Consider the following 13,747-nt stretch of genomic DNA (forward strand, 5'->3'; position numbering starts at 1 on the left):
ATCCTGATACCAAAACCCTGCAGAGACTCAACAAGAAAAGAAAACTTCAGGCCAATATCCATGATGAACATAGATGCAAAAACTCTAAATAAAGTAGGTATTGACGGAATGTATCTCAAAATAACAAAAGCTGTTTATGACAAACCCACAACCAATATTATACTGAATGGGCAAATACTGGAAGCATTCCTTTGAACTCTGGCACTAGACAAGGATGCCCTCTCTCACCACTCCTATTCAATATAGTATTGGAAGTTCTAGCCAGACCAATCAGGCAAGAAAAAGAAATAAAGGGTATTCAGTTAGGAAAGAAGGAAGCCAAATTGTCTCTATTTGCAGACGACATGATTGTATATTTAGAAGACCCCATTGTCTCAGCCCAAAATCTCCTGAAACTGATAAGCAACTTCAGCAAAGTCTCAGGATACAAAATCAATGTGCAAAAATCACAAGCATTCCTATACACTAATAACAGACTTAAAGAGAGCCAAATCAAGAATGAACTGACATTCACAATTGCTACAAAGAGAATAAAATACCTAGGAATACAACTGACTAAGGATGTAAAGGACCTTTTCAAGGAGAACTACAAACCACTGCTTAAGAAAATAAAAGAGGACACAAATAGATGGAAAAACATTTTATGCTGATGGTGAGGAAGAATCAATATTGTGAAAATGGCCATACTGCCCAAAGTAATTTATAGATTCAATGCTATCCCATCAAGCTACCAATGACCTTTTTCACAGAACTGGAAAAAAACACCTTAAACTTCCTGTGGGACCAAAATAGAGCCTGCAAAGCCAAGTCACTTCTAAGCAAAAAGAAAGTTATTTTCTTTAAGGATGTTGAATATTGGCCCCAACTTTCTTCCGGCTTGTAGGGTTTCTGCTGAGATATCTGCAGTGAGTCTGGCGGGCTTCCCTTTTTGGGTGACCCAACCTTTCTCTATGGCTGCCCTTAGCATTTTTTTCTTCATTTCAACCCTGATGAATCTGACCATTATGTGCCTTGGGGTTGCTCTTCTTGAGGAGCATCTTTGTGGTGTTCTCTGTATTTTCTGTATTTGAATGTTGACCTGCCTTGCTAGGTTGGGGAAGTTCTCCTGGAAAATAATCCTGAAGAGTGTTTTCCAGCTTGGATTCATTCTGCCTGTCATCTTCTGATCTTGGAGGCTTTGTTCATTTCTTTTCACACTTTTTTCTCTTTTCTTGCCTTCTCATTTTATTTCATTTAGTTGATCTTCAGTCTGATATCCTTTCTTCTGCTTGATTGATTCAGCTTTTGAAATTTGTGTATGCTTCACGAAGTTCTTGTGCTGTGTTTTTCAGCTCCATCAAGTTGTTTATGTTCTTCTTTAAGCTTGTTATTCTAGTTAGCATTTTGTCTAATCTTTTTTCAAGGTATTTTGTTTCTTTGCCTTGGGTTAGAACATGTTCCTTTAGCTCAGAGAAGTTTGTTATTACCCGCTTTCTGAAGCCTGCTTCTGTCAGTTTATCAAATTCATTCTCCATCCTGTTCTGTTCCCTTGCTGGTGAGGAGTTGTGTTCCTTGGTGGGGGTGAAGTATTCTGGTTTTTGATGGTTTTATCCTTTTTTTGCTGTTTCTTCCCATCTTCTTGGATTTATCTAGCTTTGATTTCAGGTAGCTACTTGGGGAGGTGGCCTTTCCTTTGTCTGCCTGCAGAGGTGCTGCTGGGATGTCACAGATTCAGTGGAGCTGCTGCTTAGATTTCCTGCATCTTTTGTTTACTCAGGAAGATTCTGGCTGCCTCTGCAATGGTGGCTGCCCTTCCCCCCACCAAGCTCAATCATTCCTGGTTGCACTCTAACTATGTGTTGGCTGCAATATTCTCAAGTGAGAGGGCTTCAGCCTGCTGGGCTTTGTCTGGGAGAGATCCTCCCAGCCATATTGCCTGATTCCCTGCTTTCAGTTCTCTTTCTTTCTGGGGGACAGGTGGCTCCATCCCACAGGCTTTCTCAGTGTCAACCAATGCTTCCACCTAGATCTGTGCCTTCAACCCTGACTCTGCCAGAGCTGCTGCTTAGCCCTATTCAGGTGGCTAGCTTGGGCTTTTCAGCACGGCGAAGATCTCCTGTTCTGTGGGTTGTGGAGGGCTTGGGTGAAGCACAGTATCCGTACCAAAGTCCCAGAGCGGGAGAGCCCCTGATCCTCCAGTCCAGGTATCCCCAAACTATGGCCCGTGGGCCGCATGCGGCCCTCTGAGGCCATTTATCTGGCCCCCCCGCCGCACTTCAGGAAGGAGCACCTCTTTCATTGGTGGTCAGTGAGAGGAGCACAGTATGTGGTGGACCTCCAACGGTCTGAGGGACAGTGAACTGGCCCCCTGTGTAAAAGGTTTGGGGACGGCTGCTCCAGTCAGTTGCACATACCTCCCACGTGTGGCAGTGCCCTGCCCTGCCTCACCTTGCCCTCTTGGTTTATAACCACTGTCCAACCAGACCCAGAAAATGAACCTGGTACCTCATTTGGAACTATAGAGACCACTCGACTTCTGCATCTCTCTCGCTGGGAACTGCATTCTTGGAGCTGCCTCTATTTGGCCATCTTGCAAAAGCTTTGGATCAATTTTTTTTTTTCTCTCTCTCTCTTAATTTTAGTTTCTCTCATTTGAGAATGTTATAGTCATCATTGGGTGTCACCATTCACCAGTTTGTGAAAGTGCATTCCTCTCCTATCTTTTCTTTCTTTGGGAAACTAAATTGTGGGAAACTAAGACTGTGTTCTAGACTGTACACCACACAGTTTATATTGTGATCTTTTGTCATCTTTGTAGCCTCAAATTCCATTTTCAGCTAAGACTGGGGTTTTCAAACAATTCTGGGTATTTCTGACTACGAAAATCTAAGATCTTTGCAGAGCAAGCCTATCTGATGCTTTTTAAGTATTTTTTTATTTTTGAGACACCCTCTCAGTCTGTCACCCAGGCTGGAGTGCCGTGGCATGATCATGGCTTACTGCAACCTCAACCTCCTGGGTTCAAGCAATCCTTCCTCCTCAGCCTGGAGAGTTAGTTGGGGCTACAGGTGTGAACCACCACACCTGACTAATTATTTTTACTCTTTTTTTTTTTTTTTTTTTTTTTTTTTTTTTCAGAGATGAGGTCTTAGGCTGTTGCCCAGGCTGGTCTCAAACTGCCGGGCTTAAGTGATCCTCCTGCATTGCCTCCCAGAGTGTTGGGATGACAGGCATGAGCCACCAGTCCCAGCCTGATGCTTTTGAAACATGTAGTATTTAATAGTTTCTGGGGCATTCTTTTGTGAATATTAGCCAAAACTTTTTAAAACCATTCCCAATTGCATTTTTTATAGTTCCCTAGGACCGGAGTTGGCAAACTTACTGTAAAGAGCCAAATAGTTAATTATTTGGGCTCTGCCGGGCCATGTTTTCTGTCACAGCTACTCAGCTCTACTCTTGTAAGGCAGGAGCATCCATAGACAACAAGTAAACACATACGCATGGCTGCACTCAATCAAAGTTTATTTATACAAATAGATGGGTGATGGGCCACAGTTTGCAGACCGCTTCCAGGAGTGTGTTTTCTGAAACTTAATGTTTTTTTTTGTGATTTACCCCCTTATTCTAAAATAGCACACTAATGACTTGAGTTAGTTGAAGTATTTGGTTTGTTGGGTTACTTTGTTAGAGATCTTAATCGTATCCTAACTTGTCTTGTGATTCTAACCTGATTGTCAGCAGAGCACTTGTTAGGAATGAGAGCTAAAGCTTGATGAATGTTGCTTTTACTATTCTTTCCTAACATGACTCTGAAAAAGTCTTTTGATATCAGAGGCCGTAAAATAATATGTTTTGTTTCTGTTTTTAGAACTGAGATAGATATGGAAGTCATTTAATCTAAACTCATTTTCTAAATGAAGTAGCTATAGTCTTTAGACGTTAAATGATATGGGCTGGGAGCAGTGGCTTATGACTCTAATCCTAGCACTTTGGGAGACTGAGGCGGCAGATTACTAGAAGTCAGGAGTTCAAGACCAGCCCAGCCAACATGGTAAAACTGCATCTCCACTAAAAATATAAAAATTAGCCTGGTGTGGTAGTGGACACCTGTAATCCCAGATACTTGGGAGGCTGAGGCAGGAGAATTGCTTGAATCCCAAAGGTGGAGGTTGAAGTGAGCCTGGATTGTGCCATTGCATTCCAGCTTAGACAACAGAGTAAGGCACTGTCTCAAAAAAAAAAAAAAAAAAAAAAATTAAATGATGTGTGTAAGTGTTAAATCAGCTACTTGGTGGCAAGTATAGAGTAAGTCGCATCCTGACTGCCAGACTTTTTCCAGTGGTAGCATTCTACTTAGTATATGCTCTTACCCTTAGCCACTGACAGCAAATATGGGCCTGAAGGGCTTATTAGGTTCTCATACAATTTATTGAAGTCCTGAAATGAGGAATCAGATAAGCAGCTACAGGCCTTTTTTTTTTTTTAATTTTCTAAAGGCTTTTTAAAAGAAAATCTCAAAGTTTATTAAAAAACATAAGCATCTATGACTTGAGACATTTTTCTAAGAAAAAAACCCATAAGTATCTTAAGTGTTGTATCTTGTTACTTGCATTCTACCTATGTGGACATATAAAGATGATTAAGACAGGTCTTAGCTCAAAGGTATATGTAATTCAGATGAAAAACATGCCCGCAACATTATGTTTTGCATAATTTATGTGTGAGACTTTGTAATTCAGTATTATACAAGTAGTAAGGATAATTAAAGGTGGAAGAGCCTTTTCAGTTATGGTATTGACAAATGCTTAGTCAGAGAAGGATGAATAGGATTTTGAAATTGTGAAATTATTCTAGGTAGGGGGAAAGCGTGGAAGTTGAAATGCCAAGATTAGTTGAGGAAGGCAGGAGGATCACTGGAGGCTAGAAGTTCAAGACCAGCCTGGACAACATGACAAGCCGTCTCTGAAAATAAAGTAAAAAAATTTTTTAAAAAGGCAGCATGGGCCTGTGAGGCCTGTGGGTGGCTGCATCCTCCAGCACCGCTCCCACCCCATGTCTTCCAGCTCCCCAGTGTTTCACAGCTCCCCCTGCAGCCTGCTCTGCAGTGGTCCACTCTGGTTGCCCCCTGTGGATTCAGGTTCCAGACAGAAGGCTGCTTGTTCTCCGCCCTTTGTTGTGATCCCAGCAGGCCAGTGTTACTGCAGCAACTGCCAGAGTAGCCTTGACACTATGTAGGAGCCCCAGGCTACCCCTCAGCCATACTTGAGGCTGGTTCTGGAGGTGCTACGTAGCATTATGGCAGCACTGCATCAAAGTATGGGAGCAGATTCTACTTCTTACGGTTTTCCATGGGAATGGGTGATATGGGCAGCTATTTTTGGATTTTTTGCTATTCTCTTTTTGTGTGTGTGAAGAGGTTTTTTTGTGATCGGTTAGGAGTTGGATTTATGTGGGAAGAGAGAAAAAGCTTATTAAAATGCTTTCTAGACTAACTGAAGAAAAACATTTGGCCTTATTCAAAAGGAGTATAAAGGCCACGAAGTAGAGTTATCTTTAAATGATGCCAGCTTTGAGAAGGAGGCAACAGAAGCACAAAGCTTGGAGGTAACCTGTGAAAAGCTGAACAGATCCAATGCGGAACTTGAGGAAGAAATACTATGTCTAGTAAAAGAGTTAAAAGAAGAGAAATCAAAACAGTCTGAACAAATGAACTGATGGTGGATATTTCAAAAAGGAGACAGTCTCTAGAAGATGAGTCAAAATCTCTCAAATCACAAGACACTGAAGCCAAAATGACCTTCAAGACTTTATTTCCAATGAATGAAGAACCACTGGCGATAGCAATAAAAGATGCTTTGGATGAAAATTCTCAACTTCAGGAAAGCCAGAGACAACTTTTGCAAGAAGCTGAAGTGTGGAAAGAACCAGTGAGTGAGCTTAATAAACAGAATTTAACATTGGAAAACTCCAAAGTACATGCAGAACAAGTTCTCAGTGCTAAAGGCAATCACATCAAGACTGACTGAACACTTGCTGAAGATGAAAGATTGGGCGGCTATGCTTGGAGAAGACAGAACAGATGAAGATAACTTAGAGTTAGAAATGAACGGTGAATGAGAAAATGGTGTATACTTAGATCATCCTCCAGAGGAGCTTTGAAGAAACTGATTCATGCTGCTAAGTTCAATGCTTCTTTCAAAAGCTTAGAAGGAGAAAGAACCCAAATTTATATTCATTTATCTGAAGTTGATAAAACAAAGGAAGAGCTTACAGAGCATATTAAAACTTTTGAGAATGAAAACAAGCATCTTTGCAGTCAGAAAACACATTTTTAAAGTGAGAATCAGAAGCTTTAACAGAAACTTACAGTAATGACTAAATTATATCAAGAAAATGAAATGAAACTCTATAGGAAATTAACAACACAGGAAAATTACCAATTAGAGAAAGAAGAGAAACTTTCTAAAGTAGACAAAAGGATCAGCCATGCCACCGCATAGCTGGAGACCTATAGAAACCTAGCCAAAGATCTTGAAGAAGAATTGGAGAGAACAATGCATTATTATCAAAAGCGCACTATTTCCTATGAGAACAAAGCGCATGATAATTGGTTTGCAGCTCAAACTGCTGAAAGACATCTCCATGATTTAAGGAAAGAAAATGCTCACAACAGACAAAAATTAACTGAACTAGAGTTTAAATTTGAACTTCTAGGAAAAGATCCGTATGTACTGGATGTTCCAAAAGCACCATTTGGCAGAGAGCCTTCCCCATATGGCCCCTTACCATTGGGTTGGCCTTCATCTGAAATGAGAGCTTTTCTGTCTCCTTCAACTTCGTTGAAGGGTCCACCCAGACTCTCACCTTTGCTTCCAAGGAGAGAAGGAAGAGACTTAAGAGGCCCAGGCAATCCTCTGGACCATCAGATACCAGTGCAAGAGGAGAATCAAGCTCTGATACGTTAATTGATTCTCATAGGGGTCCTTCTGACACTGGGCCCCTGTCACCTCTGTGGGAAAAGGGAGCTTCTACAGATTATTTCCGCCAAGGGATTTCTCAGGTCCACCACATGCTCCATTTGCAAGTATGCTTGTTTTTTAAAATTTGTTTTTAAAGCTCAATATGTGTTTTATTGATCAGAGTTACTAATTTTACTATCTGTTCATATAGTAAAACAGTTGAAGAAAAAATTTTCTAGCATTCTGTGAGCGTACCATTACTTTTCCCATTTGGGAAGGCAGGCAGCCATAAGTGGAATGTAATGAGGTTTCAAATTGATTCATCTTAATAATATAGAATTATTTCTGTATTTTGGTAGTCAAAAAATAATTGACTTTTTGCAGGGCTTACAAAACTGAAATTATCTTTATCTTATTTGGTAGCAACTTGTTATTCTGGCAGTTAGTTAAAATAATTAAAATTTATATTCTAGCCTTAACATTACTGGCTAAGATATTTTTTAAACTCTTTTTCATAAGTAGTTCTGATGTAGTCCTACTTATTTAAAGCTTGAAATGTATTTATTATGTTTGACCTAATTGTTGGATTTATTGAATTCTTTTAAAGCTTCACATAAGAAAAAGGAATCATATATTGTTTTTATATTCATACTTTACCGTTTTTGAACTATAGGGTTCTGCAGAAGAAATATGTGGTTACCAGGCTTTGCATATGAATGTCTCATCTAGTCATTCCTTCCCTTGTTTCGCCTCTCTTTTTAAAGTTTAAAGTGAATTAAAATGAATTTGTTTGGGGGAATTTTAAGGTAGTCTTTGATATAACTGGATATGTTTTAGTATAATATCAAATCAGAATTTGGAATCACTGATATGAATTTTACCTTTGGTGAAAATTATATTACATGAAAATGTTCTTTGAGAAGGACTTTGATAATGAAAGAAAAAATATTTTTACACTAAGTTTATGTTTTGAAGTAATTACTCTTTTTTAAAAGAAGTGTTAAGATAGGACAAAAATTACATTAAAAATTAATGATATTGGCTGGGGATAGTGGCTCACATCTGTAATCCCAGCACTTTTGGAGGCTGAGATGGGTGGATCATGAGGTCAGGAGATCAAGACCATCCTAGCCAACATGGTGAGAACCTGTCTTTACTAAAAAATATAAAAAATTAGCCGGGCATGGTGGTGCACACCTGTAGTCCCAGCTACTCAGGAGGCTGAGGTAGAGGAATCTCTTGAACCCAGGCAGTGGAGGATGCCATGAGCTGAGATCATGCCACTGCACTACTACAGCCTGGGTGACAGAGAAAGACTCCATCTCAGAAAATAATAATAATAATAATAATAATAATAATAATAATAGTAATAATACTTTCTTTAATCATCTGTATTTGAAGAGGTACATTTTTCTCAATGTTGTAAAAATTATCTTGTTAGATCAAGTAATTATTCTGTTGTCAATTTTCAAATAAAGAAATAGCTAAATATCCTTCAGGGTTGATTCCACCTTCAAATGAGCCTATTACTGAACATCCAGTACCACAGCAAGAAACCTCATAATATTTTTTGCTTTCTTCAAAAATGATTTTCACTGATCTCATTTTCAATTTAAAGTAACTGTTGTTACTGTATAATTGTTACTTATATTTATGTTTTTGCTAAATTGAAGCTTAATGGAATTATAATTCCAGGATAGTATTTTGTAAATAAAGATGATTTAAATATGAATCTTATGAGTAAATTATTTCCAATTTATTTTATTCTAGATAGTATAACTATTTTTACTGAACATCCAGTACCACAGCAAGAAACCTCACAATATTTTTTGCTTTCTTCAAAAATAATTTTCACTGATCTCATTTTCAATCTAAAGTAACTGCTGTTACTGTGTAATTGTTACTTATATTTACTTTACTTACATTTTTGCTAAAATTGAAGCTTAATGGAATTATAATTCCAGGATAGTATTTTATAAATAAAGATGATTTAAATATGAATCTTATGAGTAAATTATTTCCATTTTATTTTATTATAGATAGTATAACTGTTTTAATTTGATTAACCCACTATTATATAAAAAATAGTGGGAGTTTTATATATGTAATTTTGCAGGTGGGGAAGCTTTGAATTCTAAAGTCTGTGTCTTTATGCCAAGAACTGTATTTACTGTGGTTGTAGACAAATGTGAAAGTAACATTATGCTGAATTAAATAAATTTTAGTTGATTTAAAGACTTGTTTGGAATTGATAATAATAAAATCAGCTAGTATTTCTACATTTTTTAAAAAAACTCATTGCATATGTAATGTGAACCTAATGTGAGTTTAGTTGATAATAATGTATCAGCATTGGCTCATCAATTGTAACAGATATGCCACACTAATGCAAGATGTTAATAATAGGGGAAACTGTGTCTGTGGGTGGGGCAGAAAAGGATATATGGGAATTCTGTACTTTCTGTTCAATTTTTCTGCAAACTCAAACTGCTCTAAAAATTAGTTTTCAAAATGAGATGAAAGAAGAAAAAGTAAATGAAAAGATAAAAATGCCAAGGACATAAAAATAGAAGAAAATATAAATTAATGTATAATTTAAGAAAAAACTTGGTAGGAATATATCAAAAAACATGAATCAAGAAGGAAAAGACTAATACAAATACACCACTAGAACAATGAGCAAATTATATTAATAGATTTTTTTTAAAGAAGAGCAATAAATATTCAATAAGACTGAGAAAATTTTTCAGTTACATTAATACTAAAAATTATGAGATTTTGTTTTTAATCTATGAAATTGACAAACATTTTAAAAAGAGGTAATAGTAATCATGAGGGGCCAAACAAGCACTTTCACATATGACCAGTGAGGACTGTAAATTGGGATGATCATTGGTCAGAAAAAGGTTTTCCAAAACTTGGAAGGTAAAATATGATTGCATAATTTGTTTTCATGTAAGGCATTGCCTGACTAGCCCATCTAAGGTGAATAGAATCCTGACTTCTTGTTACTGATTTGCACATTTTACAACTGTAAATTCAGATGTTAGCTTGTAGAAAATTGGTAAAATGTTAATATTTTTGTCCAACAGAGATATGATTTCTGTCCTGCACAGACAAAAATGATTTCTGCTCTGTAAAGAAGATAGCACCAAAAGTTATGGTTTATCACCCTGTAGGATATTCATCAGATTTATATCTAATTTAGCAATAATTTATAATGATTTTAGTATTCTTTTTATTAGATATGTATGTATATGTGTATATATTATGTATATGTATATTTTATAGTATATATATAATATGTACTGTATGTATATATATATCATACATTATGGTATGTATATACATATATACAAAATATATACATATGTATATATTATAGAAGTATACATAATATGTATATTATATATATGTACACAATATATTAGTATAGTTAATGATCTGTCTATTTTGTTAATCTTTTCAAAAAACTAGCTCCTGGATTCATTTATTTTTTTGAAGTTTTTTTTATGTCTCTATCTCCTTGAGTTCTGATCTGATAATAGTTATTTCTTATCTTCTGTTAGCTTTTGAATTTTTTTGCTCTTGCTTCTCTAGTTCTTTTAGTTATGATGCTAGGGTATCAATTTCAGATCTTTCCAGCATTTAGTGCTATAAATTTCCCACTTAACACTGCCTAATTGTTTCCCAGAGATTCTGGTACATTGTCTCTTTGTTCTCATTGATTGCAATGAACTTTATTTCTGCCTTAATTTCTTTATTTACCCAGTGTTTGTTCAAAAGCTGTTTGTTCAATTAGTTGTGAGGTTTTGAGTGAGTTTCTTAATCTTGAGTTCTAATTTGATTGCACTGTGGTCTGAGAGACTGTTATTATTTCAGTTCTTTTGCATTTGCTGAGGATTGTTTTACTTCGAATTATGTGGCAGATTTTAGAATAAGTGCTATGTGGTGCTGAGAAGAATGTATACCCTGTTGATTTAGGGTGGAGGGTGTTGTAGATGTCTATTAGGTCCACTTGGTCCAGGGGTCAGTTCAAGTCCTGAATATCCTTGTTAATCTTCTGACTTGTTGATCTGTCTAATATTGACAGTGGGGTATTAAAGTCTCCCACTATTATTGTGTGGGTGTCTAAGTCTCTTTGTAGGTCTCCAATAACTTGTTTTATGAATCCATATGTATCTGGGTCATTCTGTATTGGCTGCATATATATTTATAATAGTTAGCTCTTCTTGTTGCATTGATCCCTTTACTATTATGTAATGTCCTGCTTTGTGGTTTTTGATCTTTGTTTAAAGTCTGTTTTATCAGAGACTATGATTGCAAACCCTGCTCTTTTTAGCTTTCCATTTGCTTGGTAAATATTTCTCCATTCCTTTATTTTGAGCCTGCGTTGTCTTTGCACATGAGCTGGGTCTCCTGTATACAGCACACTGATGGATCTTGCCTCTTTATCCAGTTTGCTGCTATGGTCATCCTTAAGATTCATTGGCTACAACTATAATCAATCACATTTTGTATATACTTGTAGATTACAGGCTTATTCTTTTAACAAGAATGACTCTTTCGGATTTTATGAATAAAAGATTAAGAAAAATCTTTATTCATGTACCTCAAATTCAGTATGCATTTCCTGGCAGTATATGTGTCTAATACTAAATAATTGGTATCTTTGCTCCTTATTTATTAATGGCTTCATAAAATTAAACGGAACAGATATCAGCATTGTACACAGTTATTTGAATAAATGAACAATTCCTGGAGCTATTGAGCCTTTCACTTAAAAATAAACTAGCAGCTGATTTGTCTTACTTCTTCAGCATTACCTTTTCATTAGCCCTTGAATCAGAACACCAAATATAAATCACAAACTAAGAGTATGATCTGTTAGTTGAATGCTACTCATGCAGCTTTCTTTACTAGTGATTCAAATTAAAGTGGTTACTCACTGTAGACGACTATTACAACCTGCCAAGACTACTGTGCTTTTAAAAACCATATTAAAAATGGAATAGTAAAAAGACTACACTATTAATAATATATGAATAAAAATTAAAATATTGACAAAAATAAATACTTATAAATTAAATTGAAAATTATGTAATCAAAGGTGTGAATGGTAAGGGTTGTGAGGATTGATCAAGTCTATAACATTCCTGCAGAATAAGGTCTCTGGAATTGATGGTTTCCTAAAATTGATACTGTTGTCTATCATATTAGGTTGGTGCAAATGTAATTGCAGTTTTTGTCATTACTTTCAGTGACACCAACCTAATAAGTTAGAGCTCTATGTGACAAACCTTCGCTAATGAGATTAGGTTTGGTATCATTTATATCATGTCTTCTATATTGTTTTCATTTTTATCAAATTTTCTGAAATCAGTTATGAGCTTATTTCCTGACCCCTGTTTTTGTAGTGTGGAATAAGCTAGTTTATTTAATTAAATATTTCTTTTATTTTCTTCATATGAAAGTTAATTTCTTTAAAGTATATGTAACTTCTCAAAGATAAACAGTTATTGTGCTTTCTAGGAAGACATTACCTAATACGGTAACTCCTTAGTTAGTATTATTGAAAGGTTCTAGGAAAAAGTGACTTTAAGTAAAAGTAACCTATAATGAAACCATTTTTACCATAGGCTAATTGATATAAGCAACATTTTATTTTTGGCCAGGAGCAGTAGCTTACACCTCTGATCCCAGCACATTGGGAAGCCTAGGTGGGTGGATTTCTTGAATCCAGGAGTTTGAGGCTACAGTGATCCCAGATCAAGCCACTGCACTTAAGCCCAGGTGACAGAGTAAGACCTTGTTTAAAAAAAATAAAATAAAAATAAAATTAATTTCCTGCAGCATACTTCTAGTCACAAAAATAAAGATGCAGAACATTTTAATATTAATTATATTAGCAAATGAAATAAAGTTACTCACTTATGCCAGTTCAGGGTTGTGGGTGGCTGAGGCCTATCTCAGCAGCTCAGGGATCAGGGCAGGAAAACATGCTGAACTGGACGCCATTCTCAGCAAGGCCCTCATGCACATCCACACTCAGTCACACTAGGACAGTGTAAACACACCAATGAGCCTAACATGCACAGCTCTGGGATGTGGGAAGAAACCAGAATGCTTGAAGATAACCTCAGCAGATGTGGGAAAAACGTGGATCTTCCACACAGACTGTGGCCCTGGCTGGGAATCAATATTTTTTCTCATCACTATTGTAACCAAACCACATTGATAAAATGACATTATTCAAGAACCAGCTCTAAAGTGTGATTTATTTCCTAATATTTTTCTTTTTTATGTGACACGGATTTGACAAAGTTATCTATGCCTTCAGAAAGTTCACATTTGTAGCTGTTCATCCTCATTAAAGAAGGCAGGGGTAGAAGAGCTGTTATTTTTATTTTTGAATAAAATGACTCTGTTGGTCTAGAAGCAACATCAGAGCACAACATGAAGAGTTTGTGAAGTAGGGAATGGATATTAATTAAGTGGATTAAATCACATCCACCATGGAAAGAGCATGAAATTTGAATCCAGACAGACCTCCTAACTCTGCCATCTTTTGCTTAGGGGATATTATGAATTTTACTTCTCTAAGAGCACAGAAATTATCTAAAAAAAAGAAGTAATAAAATTATATTAAAAGATATTGGAAGTAAGGAGAAACCTAACTGAGTAGTTGATATGTAAATAGGATTTACATTATGTCATGTCATGTACATTTTGGGGGAATTGTTAAATTATCAAAGCAAAATTATGAGATAATTTCAGAAAGAAAAGTATGTACAAAACAAAATAGAACA

The 13,747-nt window shown here is 36.2% G+C and overlaps 1 pseudogene; it reads left to right on the forward strand.

Annotated features, from left to right (window-relative positions):
- The first annotated feature begins 5,274 nt into the window (after window positions 1–5,274).
- Window positions 5,275–13,747, forward strand: part of LOC101042572 (melanoma inhibitory activity protein 2-like) — a 194,822-nt pseudogene continuing 186,349 nt past the window's right edge.

This window comes from Saimiri boliviensis, chromosome 7 (assembly GCF_048565385.1).
Source record: "Saimiri boliviensis isolate mSaiBol1 chromosome 7, mSaiBol1.pri, whole genome shotgun sequence".
Taxonomy (NCBI): domain Eukaryota; kingdom Metazoa; phylum Chordata; class Mammalia; order Primates; family Cebidae; genus Saimiri; species Saimiri boliviensis.